Source organism: Haliaeetus albicilla, chromosome 27 (genome assembly GCF_947461875.1).
Source record: "Haliaeetus albicilla chromosome 27, bHalAlb1.1, whole genome shotgun sequence".
Taxonomy (NCBI): Eukaryota; Metazoa; Chordata; class Aves; order Accipitriformes; family Accipitridae; genus Haliaeetus; species Haliaeetus albicilla.
Window position 1 is genome coordinate 15,483,051 of NC_091509.1, and position 14,131 is coordinate 15,497,181.

A 14,131-nucleotide genomic window follows, 5' to 3' on the forward strand; every position below is an offset into this window, starting at 1 on the left:
GGCAAGGAGATAGATGGATATCAATATTAGTATAGCAAAAGGACTTAATACACTTTGTATGGCAGGTGTTATTTGATTCCTAGCAACACCTGAGACAGAGAGGCTGTGCAAATGTCAAGCATATATCCAGGGAAAAGTTACATAGGAATGGATAATATCAGAGTGGTGGGATACTTCACTGCTGCAGATTTCAGCGACTGGAACGCTGGCAAAGGACTGCAGCAGTACAGGCGAAACCCAGCCATCCTTGTCTCCCCGCAGGGCTTGAGGAGCTTCCCATACATTTCCTCCCTATCCTGCCATGATGCTGAATATCTTGCACTGAGACATGGAAGTATGGATGCACGTTATGTTAGTAGGATCTTAGTTAGATTTCTGTTTTGGTCCAGAGAATGAAAGAATGGCAGCAAAAGGAAATCAAGACATGAACAAGGAAAAAAAAGAGTCAGTAGGTTCACTTAGGGACCAAACGATGCTAGAGGTGCATAGCATATGCACAGCAGGGTGGAAGGAATACATAATGATATTCTTTCAGCAGATCTATGACTTCATTAGGAGGGTAGTTTCCTGTAATATTTCTGGTTACCTGTGGCTAGTGAAAAACCCAATTACCATCTTCTTCTACACACACACACAAAAGCAAGAGTACCTTTTGCCTTAACCTCTGTGTCACAACTAGCTTTCATAGCAGATTAATATTGCTTGCTTCAAATACTGTGAAGCTGAGATTTTAATCTTTGTTCCTAACTGATTGTCTCCTCCTCTTCTATCAATCAGAAGTTTCTGGCTTCTGATGCTTTAGTCTAGGTAGTTTAGCCAGGACTCTTTTTCATATTATTATCTCTGTCTTCTTCCACCATTCATTTTTCCATCCTTACATGTTTATTCGTCCTAAGTGCATCTCTCTAACAGGACATTTATTAATATTCTGTGCAGCATTCTTTCTTCTGGTGAGTCTTCCTCTTTTTCATATATGCAGTCCTGTGGTTAACATTTTAAGAATGCAGTTAAGTAATTTGTGATTTTTCATAAATGCGGTCCTGTTTGGTTTTGGTTATTGTCATTTTTGCTATAATGAGGAGGTAAATAGATTCATTAAAACAAGGTACTTGTCACTGAGTTCAGAGGAAAAGCAGGAGTAATCAGCTCTTGAATACAGTTAGAGGCAAAAACAAGTCAGAGTCATGGCTGCAGAAGTTTGGTTATTTACCACATTCATTTTGCTGGGCTTCTCTTGCTAGACTTCTCTTTCTCCTTCTAGAAATCTGCATCCTGAACTATACATAGAAAAGATCTGGTCCAAAGAGGGTCTAACCTAGGAGCCTGACTTTGATGTAAGCATCTTGAAACATGTGCAAGTATATTTTCATGAATCGGGCTTTTATTTTCCTGTTGCATTCAAGCTGTGATGATGATTCATTTTAAAAATGGGAACAGCTGTGCTGAAAAGTATATACATGCCAGGTATTAGTACAATATTTCATTGCTTGAACTAAATTTCCAAGTAAAATTACTAGAACATATTTGAAAATATGCAAAAAAAAATAAAAAAGCATTTAACATTTTGGCTTGATTGTGTGTAAATCAGATGTGACTTAGATGCCACTGCTATTTTATTTGCTTTAAAGTGCCTAACTTTAGCTTTGCAAAAGTGTTTACATTTTCCCCTTTCAAGCCACAGTGGTTTCATTGCTGAAGGTATATTTCTGAACTATCACACTCTATCAACAAAATCAGGAGATCATTTTTATCTATAGCTCACTTAGTCATTTTAAAATTATTCCAAACAATCCCATTTTTGTCATTATGTAATCACATGTGGTTCTTAAAAGTTCCTCTTTATACTTTAGGGCATTTTCAGCATACAAGGGAAACAAATAACACAGTCTAGGGAGGCAAAGAGGCAGCTGGGAACCATAAACATTTCATTCCTATAGACATTGAATTACTGACCTGTTTTGCAACCCTAGGCAAGTCACAGAAGTTTTTACATTTCACTTGTCATTATTAATGGCCTTTGTTTGTCATATAAGGGAGAAGAAGGGAGGAAAAAATATTTTTACTTGTTCTTTTGAAAAATTTCAAAGCTATCTCTGTTTTCTGTATTTGGTCGTGCTTGGTAGGTACGTATCCTCAACAGAATTTCACTGAATCTTAGCTACCTTCTGAAGTAAATTTCAGATCTTGAGAAGAAATGCCTCCTCTACCACATTAATACTTTAGGGTCAGTTTTTAGTTAAAACAAAGACTGTATCAATGTTACCTTGGGAAAACTGAGAGCATATGTGAGTACTAGCCTACGGGTGGGGGCTCACTCAGCATGATGGTGAATCCAGGTCAGGCTCAAAAAGAGTTTAAGTGCCAGACTTTTGGTTAATTTTGAATTAATTTAACAAATGTGTAGGAATGGAGAGTTGAACCTGATGTCACACATGCTGTGGTAATACCCACAGCACTGGGCTATCGACTTTTCTTGGAAAGGAGTAAAGTCCTTCCATGTACTTCTTAGAAACCCACCCTGAAACAGAGAAGTCTTTGCCTAGTAAGTCTTTAAAATGAGTGCATTCACATGAAACGTTTTGAGTTCAACAACTTGACATTTTCTGATAACAGTTCTCTTCCTACTGAAAAAAATTACCAAGTGAATAAATTGTGTAATTAAGTCTAATGCATTCTGTGTCCCTTCCCTTCCCCTCACTACTTTGGGATATTATGATATATTGTCCCCAGTTATTACCTATACAGAACTGCAAAATTGTTCCAAAATCTTAATCCACGATCCCACTGAGCTGGAAATTTCCATTAAGGGGAAGTGTATTTGTATTTACCGGTCTTCAAGCAGCATAAGGGAGTAATGCCTTTTTTTTTTCCTGCGCTGAATAGGTTTAAGACCGCAGTCTTAAACAGTAGATATTGTGAGTGAGTTCTGCAAAAACTGTGCTTAAAATGCTATTCCCAAAATCCTTAGAATTGATTAGTTGTATTCAATGAAAGCTGGGCAGATAAATCCCCAGAAAACTTCACATGTCTTCTCACACACTTAAAAATGCAATGGAATGCAGACAGTAAATAAGAGGCATTGATTTGCTTTCAAACACCACCAATACTTTGACCTTTTTTGAGTAATACAAAAGCTCTAAAAACAAGTGTCAGAAGCATGAGTTTTATTTTTGTCTTTCTAAATATAGACTAATATTGCTTGCTGGAGTGGTCAGGTTATCTACATTATCTTTTTTTCATTTCTTTAAAGACTTATTTTATGTTTAGAACTAGGATAAAACACATAAAAGGGAAAACCCTCCATATATGTAGTTGCATAGCTACCCTTTAAATAGAGAGTCTACATACACACCTGTAAGTGCACACATATAGAAGTCCAGAACGTCCTTAATTTATCTTGCTAACAGTTTAACAGGTTATCTCTGAATCGAGCCCTGCCTCTTCTGCCCTCTCTTCTGTGTATAATTGAGGCCTTGCTTCACAGCATGTCTGTTTTGCATGAAAATGAAGTGTCTGATGATGCGGGCCTCAAAAGCTTGTCTGCTTTGTATGTAAATGCAATCTTGCCTACCTAAAGTCTCCGGATCCTGTTTGCGAAGGTGACTGTGGAACTTTTCAGATGTCAGATATGCACATAAATAATCTGAGAAAAAGAATATTGATCGTTATTAGACTTTGTCAGAACTTTGGGTTCATTGGAAACACTAATGCTTGAAGACTTGTTTTCTTTCTGAATTAGGAGGAATAGCTGAAATCCTGAAATCTTTTGCTGAGTGAAAAAAGTCTAAAATTCCAATAGTTTTTGTAAAAGAATACCATTATATATATATTAAAAAAATTATTCCAAGTTAACACTGGGCTATTGAAAACAGCTATTCCCTGGGTAATGCTTTCAGTGTTGCTCTTGTCTTCTTGATTAAATGAGAAACACTCTGAAAGACTTCGTGTTACTTTTCCAGTTCAATCTCTACTCAGTAATAACTGCACTTAAAACTTATTTTAAAAGGTTAGAAAATATGTAAATGTCATGCTGTGTCTGGCTGTATTTCACACTGTAACTTGACACCTTCTTAACAAAGCATATTGAGTAATAGTTATGACAGGCCTGAAAATAATATAGAAATATTCAAACCAATATAAATGAAAAGGCATAACAATATTTTGTTATTAAAACCTTTCTTTTGACATTTCCAAAGCAGATCACATTTTACTTTCAGAAGTTTTCTGGAGGGGAGTAGTTTCATCAAAATCAGTGGCATCTCATGAGGCACAAAACCCACTGGTTTTCATCAGAACATTATTTCCCCAAAGAAAGCTGTTTTAACCACAAGCGTCCAACTAGAGTTGATTCCTACCGAGAATTTCATTATTTTAACTTCTATACATCCATTTGTGAGCTTAAAATGGAGTCACCAGGGTCAGGACTAGTTCACCATGAATTGTCCAAGGAGAGGGTCATGAGCAGAGAGTTTCCATGCTGCCAGGAAGGTTTGGCAAGAGAACAGCAGAGGAAGACTAAGCAGGTAGAAGCGAATGTCTTCATTGCATTGAAAAAGCATGAAATATTACCAAGGTTTGATCCCATGCTGCTCAAGATTCACACAGACATGCAGCAACCCATAGCAACATGTTCACCAGCAATTTGGACTTGTATTCACTGAGGTGTGAGGTTGATGCTATCCACCAAAAAGGGGCAGTGCCCAGACAACTCTCGTTCTAGTCCCGCTGAAGCTAGACATGAAAACAGCTCTGATGGGCTGCAGCATATGCTCCACACCTAGGGACCCCTCTCCATCAAGAGTGGGAAAGGGAAATGGGTCTTTACTGCTCTTTTGTGACATTCCAGGTTCATTTGGCTGAGCTGCTTTGGGGTGGCGTTGTTGTTTTCTTTACCTTGAGTGTTCCAGCAGAGATTAAAACACATCTGAACTCAGTAACAAATCTTTGAAATTACAGTGGAAAAGTAGAAACCATTTTTTGTCCCAGCTAACTAGGTAAACAGCTATTCAGATAATAACAGAATTAACATATGTACTGTCAGAAAGTAACGTGGTTTCAAAAGCGCATTCAGCTTTTCAGTTCTTCAGATTTGGGTGTGGTTTTTACTAATTCTGCTCTTTAGGAGGTGCTTTCACGTGCTTCTATGTTACTTAGCTTTTTGTGCTTCACATTTGGACACTTTCTATCTGAATGATGCAGTGCATGTACTTTAACATACTCAGGTAATACCTCTTCACAGCGAAATACAGCACTATTCAAATGAGCTTTTTTGATTAAAGAGCATATTTAATTTTAAGCCTGGTCTTTTGGGCCCACTTTTCATCTTACAGTTGACTTCAGTTCTCAGAAGTCTAGCTGCAACAGAACAATACAGCAGCTTCTTTTCTACAACAGCATGGCTGTTGCATGGAAACTACATATTTTCCTGTTTTTCACCCTTTTCTTTAATGTGAAGATACAGTAAGAGAATACCTTCCATGGCCTGTATTTTAAAAATGCCAAGAGCAGTTAGAAAAAGCACCCACATCACTATAAATATGTATACACTCTGAAGAAAAACCCTTCAAGTTAATGTGTACAAAATCTGGTAGCAATCTAAAAATTTTCAAAATATTATACAGCAGACTTAAGTGGGCTTTAAGGTACTCCAGGGCTCTTGACATTGTTGCAATTGTGACAGAAAGACATGAAGTCTCTCAAAGGAGAATCTACATAATGCTCCTGAAAGGGTGGAAAGGAAGACAACGTTTCTTTTGGAGACACGAAAATGCCTCATGACCTTCCTCCACTGGGTTGCTGGTACAGCACAGGGCCAAATGCCAAAAAGTTTAAATCACTACGATCTTTGTAGAATTTCATACTTTCTCTGCATCTCTCTGGGAGAGAGGGACAATCTTGCTTTGAAGAGCTGGGCTATTCATACCTATAAAGCACTTGAAAATCTCAGAAATTTTATAGCAAAGCAAGGGTAGATGTGCTCAGGAAGTGGAGGTTTTTTCCCCACTGAGCACAGTCTTTTTAACACTGTGAAGCACCATCTGCATTGCATTGTAGAATGCTTTTGAAAGAATCACTGGCAAAATGCATAAGCCTTGATTCTCACATCTTGAAGACAACATTATGGCCTGTCTTCATCCGAAAAGTACCTATTTAGCACACAGCCAGAGTATGAGCCACTCACTCCCCATAGGAAGTCTCATTTAGGTCTGTGAATAAATGTTTCTCAAAAGGGACCAGAGATGTGCAGATTATTGCCTTGTATTCTGGCTTGAACCTTTTTCCACCTAGCCAGTAGGAGTGGATCTTCTTTTCTATCTGACTATTAGGTATCATTTAAACCTTGTACCTTCACAAATACGAGCAAATTCTCTGGTTTTCTATTAGCTTGAAGGCACATACAGTGCTGTCAGCCTGACCGACCAGCTTCACTGTTCTAGGGACCCAATAAAACGATTAGCAAATATGAGACACTCACAAAGTACTACCTGCATGTCTTCCCTTTCAGTTCTGTTTTGTGTTAAATGACTTGTATGTCAGCTCTGAGACTTCAGTTTAAACAGGTGTTGTGTAAGACCATGCATTTCAAAATGTGGTGATTGTCAACCAAAAGAAAGCACAGTATTTTCCAAAGAAATGAAGGGCCACTACAGCGATGCTGGAGGGTTTAGAAGCTGCTGGACACCCCGAAGTTTTAGGAGACTTGGGGTGAGGAGCCTGGAAACCCTCAGTTCTAACTGTGGAACTCTTTTATGCCTTGAGAAAAAGTCCTGAATATTTTCTATAGGCCATTTGTTAGTGCTAGCAGACTGTCGAGTACCAACACATCATGCATTATATCCTCCAGGGAAATAGCAAGATAGATATTTAAGCAGGACGTTCTCAGTGCTGGGAAAATTTGTGTTATAGTATTTCTCTTCTGTTACTGGTAACATAAGGCTAGGAACCAAGGCTCTGAACAGCCTTTAAGATTCGAAGTCTCATGAGTACCAGAGAGACAGGCTCCAAGACACCTCATAAATCTGGACCGTGGGTACTGTTTCCTTTCTCTTCTGGGATGATTGAATCATTTCAAACAGCAGAAGAGAGAATAATGAATAACAATGTGGGACTAATCGGGTTTATACACAGAGTTATCTTGGAAATAGCAATGCTAAAGAGCCATTCCTCAAATATTAGTGGTAACAGCTTCCACACAGAGGAATGCTGGGAAAGGCAGACAAGTGCATACTAAAGTAAAGCTGGTTGGGGAGCAGCTTTGTTGAAAAGGACCTAGGGGTGTTGGTAGATAGCGATAACGTGAGCCAGCTGTATGTCTGACAGCAGTAACAGGCTGTATTGATAGGAGCATAGCCAGTAGCGAGAGGGAGGTGTTTTATCTCCCCCAGATCAGCACTCATTAGCCCCTACCTAGAGTACTGCATCCAATTCTGGTTCCCCCGATGTGGGAATGACACTGATAAACTGGAGCAAGTTTAGGAGAGGTCGCCAAGATATTTGGGGCTGGCGCACTTGCCCTAGAAGAGATGTTGAGAGAACTGGTCTGGTTTCACCTGGGAAAGAGAAGGCTTCAGGGTACATCCTAGCAGCCTCTGCAGCCCCTAGGAGGGGTCACTCCATGGTCCACCCTGTGGTCTGACTCTACAGCAGACGTTGGTCTAAGCAGGAGATTGGACTAAAGACCTGCAGAGTTACCTTCCAGGCTGTGTTAGCCTGTGATCCTATTTCTTTACAGGTTATTTGTTGCTTCCTTTCTTTCTGTCTTCCTTCCTCATCTCTGTCCTTACCTTTATGTATGTTTTTCATTTCATGTATTCTGTTCATTTCCCTGTCTAAAGTTAATTTTGTCTTTTTTCACTTCCAATCTCCAGTGTTTCTTCGTTTATCTTCCTAACAGGTTATTGTTTCAAGGTTGTTAGGTCTTCTCCTCCTCCATTTTCTTTCCCTCCTTTGTCCTGCTAGCTATCATTAATCTTTTCTTGTTTCAAGCAACATTAATCTTTAGCCATTGATCTTTAAATAGAATTGAAAAATAAAACATCAGACTTTCTAGTTCTGTTCTTCTTACCTAATCTGTTTCTGATGCCATTTCAGAGTTAATATTCCTACCCATTTAAATCAGCTTGCTGTATTGAGAGAACAACAACTTGACTCAGATTTGAGTCATTTCTCTCTGATGCCGAAGTTTGTTTTCTTAAAGGTATTGTAGAATATGTTTGGATGTTCATCGATACAAGATATGTTTGGCATTTAGTACAATCAGAGCAAATCAATAGAGTTCTGGGTCAGCTCAGATCTAATTGTGGATCAGAGTTTGCAAATGAGCAGATAATGAAGGTGTCTTGGCTGGGCAAAATATCTATCAGTCAGGATGCTAAACTGCTCTCCCAGCAAAGAGAGGTGGACTAAGCCAAATCTGTACAGCCACTATAAAACTAGCACTGGGGAAGAATAAAGAGAGATGCACTGCAGCAGCTGTGGCCTTAGTGCCCATGGTATAAGGAAATGTCCAAATAGCATTTTTTTGCATCTGAAATTAAGAGGGTACAGCCTTCATTCCCTTGTCTGTTTGCGGGGGTCTATGTGGGAAGCTCCTGAGCCTCACACTCCTCTTCAGTTTCATGGAGGGGAATAAGGCTCCCAAACTGGCAGACTGACCTAAATCCTGGTGGAGAAGATCTGACTTAGTAAAGCCACTGAATCCAAAATCACCAGGTCGTAAGGGTACTCAGGCCACCTAACCCCACACCCCAGTCCCGCATAGGAGAGCTCTCCTCATTGCATGGGGACTGTTCCTTGTTCTGCTCCTCAGCTCTAGAGGCCATGGATGGGTTATTTTACCTTATTTTGCAGTTCTGCCTGGGATCATCTCACTACTGAGTGGGCTGCAAAGCACAAAAATGTTTCTGAGGTGTACACCACAATTTGAAACAAGTTTTTTAATAAGTTGCTCCAGTTCTCTTTGCATGCCTAAGGCCTGTTAGGTTATTTGAAAACTATGGTAAATTATCCCTCTAGCACGTATCTTTTTCATCACTGTGGTGTCTAGAGCTTTCTTTCTCTCTCTAACCTTGTAGCAGGAGACGTTCAAAAGAACAGTACCATCCTTCACTGCATTTAACTAAACCAAGATAGGACTCCTGGGGATAGTCTAATGGGGAAAAGAGCAGGAAGAGAACATCATCTGCCAGCATATTAATGTTCCAAATTATGCACATCCTTCTTCATAAAGATGGTTTCATTAATTCCAAGTCAAATAATATCGATTCTCGATGTGACACAATGACAGGTGATCACTGTAATCCAACTTACAAAGCAATCTGAACAGCAGCTGAGGCAGGAGGGAACGGAAACTCTTGACAAGTCTTTTTGCCAGTCAGTCACCCTTATGAGCAGTAGAATGATACCTTCAGCGGACCCAAGAAAAGTTTAAACATGCATAGATTATTTAAACAAGGCTTTTCTGAAATTAGAAGAAGAGGAAAAAATGCTGTCTAATTTCCAGTTTCTTAAATTGCATTATTATTATTATTACTATTATGTCTGTAGCTCTGAACAAACTCTTTCATAGGTATAAACTAACACATCACTGCATTTCTGGGGGAAATAGAGAGTGCATATAGTTTTCCAATAGGAGCAGAACTTTTCAAATAAACTTTATTATTCTTACAGCAAGGTTACCTCCACACCAATCCTTAAAGAAAGAAATGTTCATAAAAGGGATTCTCTTAAGAATTCTCTTACTCTTAGCTTTATATATGATATGTGCTATATAAATTCCATGTGTCCTGTTTATCATTTTCATTGATGGATTCAGTTCTATAACAAATTGCTCACTTCCTACCACCTCAAATAATACAATGCATCACTGCCTTTCTTTGACTATGTTAAGACTTGTCACTGTGATTCCTTCTGTCTCATCGCTGCATAAGTCTAATACATATCCAGGCACTATGCAGACTCTATGATGTGGATGTTTTTTTCCCACGGAGAAAAATCCTTGCCCAAATCCCAAGGTGTGAAACAGAAGCCAAATGGATACAAGTTGAAAAATTAATACTGATGATTCACGTCAGGGAAAGTAGTTAAGTCTCTTTTGGGTCAGACAATCAAGTGAGTCAAGCTCTCCAAGAAATATCTACACCACAAGGAGAGGAAGAAACTGCAGTGGAGTATCAGTACTGTAATAAGATGCAGAAAGCCATAGAGAGCTGCTGAATGATCTGATTCTTCCTGTGTAAATCTGAGCCCTGTAGTACCAGATCCCTCCTGACTCAGACAATCTGACTCATTCTATACCCTGCCTGTGACTTCAATACATTTTCTGCCGTGACAATCCTTTCGTCTTCCCCCATGTAAATCCAAGTCACTTTGTCACGATGGACACATTCAGTATGACAGGATTTTCTGTATCAGAGTTCTTTTTCAGCTCTGTTTGCTGTTCCCCAGCTTGTCAAATCTGAACCACATCCTTACCTCCCACCCACTGTCTCTTCAAAGCATGAGCACACACAAACATAAACAACACACAAAACAGTTACTAAAAAGGAAGGACATCTTTCCCACTAAATTCTGGAATCAACACTAACAAAGCAATCCATTGTTGAAAGCCATGTCAATAGGTACATCCACCCTGCTAGATAAAAGAGGACCAGGGAGTGATTTTTAGCACTGGACTGTCCTCACTCTTTACCTGCTGGCTGGCTCTCTGGCCCTGTTTTCAGCTGTCCCACCAGCTTCTCAAAGACAAAGCCTGTACATGGCTCTCTCTAAAGACTGATCCTAATGGGAGGAGGATGGATAAGACTGCACAAAATTGGGCTCGAAATTGTTCTCAGCTTTTTAACAAGCTTCCTGTTAAACCTTATTACCCACTTCCCTTCTGCAGACAATAGGAAAAAATAAGTTCCTCTGTTTCATACCTCTTACCTTGTGCTACGGTTTAGGACAAACCCCTTTCTGGAGGTTCTTTTTTCTGTTAATGTAGGAGCCTGAAAAATCTGCGTGGACTCATTTACTGTTTTTAATGACTAAAGTTAGGCAAAATGGGTTCCACTCTTGAAGTGGCCTGTGTCTGCACTGTCTGTGTAGGTTGCCAGCTGCTCCATGCAGAGACCTGCCCTCCTTGGTATTTTGTACTGCAGTCATGAAATCCACTTATGTGTGTTGATTGATATCCTGGGGACTTCAGATATCATGCACAGCCATGGAAAAGCTGTCTGTGAAGAGCCTAGATAATTGCAAAATGACTTACAATAAGGCATGGAAAGACTACTGCAGATCCACCTATTATTATAGTGCAGCTCACCCCTCCAGCCTGGAGGGAGAGAAAATATAAAAAAAATCTATCTAAGCATTTGATGGCATGTTGAATGTTATACTGAATATACTTAGAAAAAGAAGGACTCACATTCCAGCTACTGTAGTGAACCAAACAAGCTCTTCAAAGGAGAAAAAAAAAAAAAAGTCAAACCCATGATCTATAATTATAGCTCAGTAATTTGTAAGGGGAGTAGGGCTATATTTTTCTAGCAATTGTGTCAACATGTTCAGTGTAGTAAGGCTTAACATTTCTGCTTACCAGCTCTGTGCCCTCTATTTGTATCCTTTTCTTTGTGTCCCTATGGGACAGAGATACCTGGTACTGCCAAGTTCTCAAAGCATCAAAGCAGTGATTTTGAACCTGGAATTCAGAAAGCAGTGTGGCTCCATGGGCAGCTCTGAAAGGCTCCATGAAAGGAGTAGAGAAAGCAAGCTCAGACAGGCTGGATAGCATTCCCCTCACACAGAATTTCTGAGGGATTTTGCACCTACCTTCAGTATCTACAAATTGGAGAAATGATGAAACCACTGAAACAACAGAATCCGATGGCTGAAAATGGAAATTGGAAATGAAAGGCCAGGTTGTAATTGCTGAAGATGAAAATTAGTGCACCTGCTTGCCAAGAATTATGACAAACCCAATACCTCTCCCAGCCTTTCCAGTGAAGTAGGATGTCTTTCTAAAGTTGTGTGTACAGTGAGCATTACAGCACTTGCTTGCAAACCCTTAGCAACATCCCATGCAGGTTGCTCAGAGTTGTCAGCTCAAGTCCCAGATGCCAAGTGGACATGTCAGGGCAGTATTGTCTCTCAGCTAATCAACAGAATTAATTAGCATGGCACACCACGGCATTAGCACAGCTATATTACTTCCAGTTTCACAACCAGAGCATATGAAGCTGAATGAGAAACCTCCCTGTCTCACCACATAGATATAAATATCAAAAAAAGCTTGATTTGCATGAATAAAATTTTACATTCTGAGATGAGCAAGTATTTAGAGCAGACCATCATAATGGCCCATAGTTCTTCAAATTACATCCCTCTGTAAGCAGACCAGAGGAGGATTTATCCATTTGTTATACTCCGGATTACCTCCACTGCTTTCTGTCTCTTTTGACGAATGTGTCCAATTTTCGCTAAAATATAAAATTATTCACCATTTACTGACCTAATAGTCGCTAATGGGTGCCCTGATAAGGGCTTTGGGAAACATGAAGGCACTTGAAGTTACCTTTTCTTAAATGTGCACTTTGCTGCTCTCAATGGAACACAAGAATATGCTGTAGCACGTTACGTTGGCTAAGGGAAATATTCCACAGTGTAAATGTGGTACAAGAGATACCACCAGCATGAGGGCATAGTCAGTGCCTGAGGAGATAATGCCACACTGACTAGTAGCGACACTTACTGTGCCAAAAAGCTTGTCTAGGTTAACATTGCCAAATATTACACTACATTAATAAGCATCACATAGTGTACATTACATTAATGTAAATATTACATTATATTAATTACATTACTATTGCATAAAACTGCACAATCCTAAGGCCAGCATGCAACACACTGTCTTCCTTTGAGCATAGTACAGCAAGGACCAATTAAGTGTGCTTTATAATGAAAAATATCAAATGCTTTAATATTACTTTCAAAAGGAAAATCTGTTTTTATTTTCTGTCTCCGTTGTAAAAATAAAAATATTTCCAGTCATCCAGAGCCACAGCTAGTCTTTGGTTAGATATACTCTCCTATCCTTATTGAGACAGATATGATAAAGAACACCGAATAAAGCTTCGAGAAATGAACTGAAATACATTTTCCATTCTTGTCCTCTCCATTTGCCACTTAATCGTGGTTGTAGTGACATGGTTCTAGGGGTGACCTGCTAGAAAAATAGACCTGTTTTTCTTCTGTGTTTCTATTCTTAGAGCTTGTCAGCACCCGAGCCCAGCAGGATCAGAAAGGATGGAGGAGGGAGAACAAGTGGAAGTAGACACAAGTGGTCCTGGCACCTCCTGGCACACATTTTCAAGTGACCTGCCCATTGCTTTCCTCTCACAGAGAGCATGATGGGTATGGCTGCCCTGTTGGTTTTTTTTTTTAGTAAATAACTCAATTTTGGCTTCCTTTTCTGTAAGATTGAGTTCAAGCTGAACAGACCTCAAGTTTCCTTTTCAGTTTCTTTACAGAGGGTAATGTGTAAGAAGAAACATGAAGACCAGTTTGGTAGTTACTTTAGAAGTGTTTACTCACCTCAGTTATGATGCAGTATAGAGAGTGGTGGAACTGACTGGGGAGGCAAGAAGAAATGGAAAGAAATTAAATACTGTTGAGAGATTAAGGCGGGGGGGAACCCTGAAAGTTAAGTAGAGGTACAGTAAGTGTTTAATCCTGCACAAATTCTCAAATACTTGTCTCATACTGTGCTCTGAAACAGTCAGTCCTGGTCTTGACCAGGCACCCTACTAATGATTCCTATTCCTACCTCTTTCTTACACCAACAGTGGATCAAAATCAAATTCACATTCTTTCAACATTGTTAAAATGCAAGGAATATCTTTAAGATGAATCCTTAACAAAGGGAGAAATAGGTCAAAAGAGCACACTTGTAGCTCACCGATACATAAAACCTTTCAATCTGCTGAATGAAATACCTCTGTGCAATGCTAAAATAAATGAGTAGGGTCTTTCTGACAGAGAGAATTTATGTATGAGATAATTTCAGCAGATCAGAAAATCATCACAAGAGACATGCTTCTGTCTTTTAGTATAGTTGTTGTAGTACCTTCCATGCCCCTAATGCTTTATATGA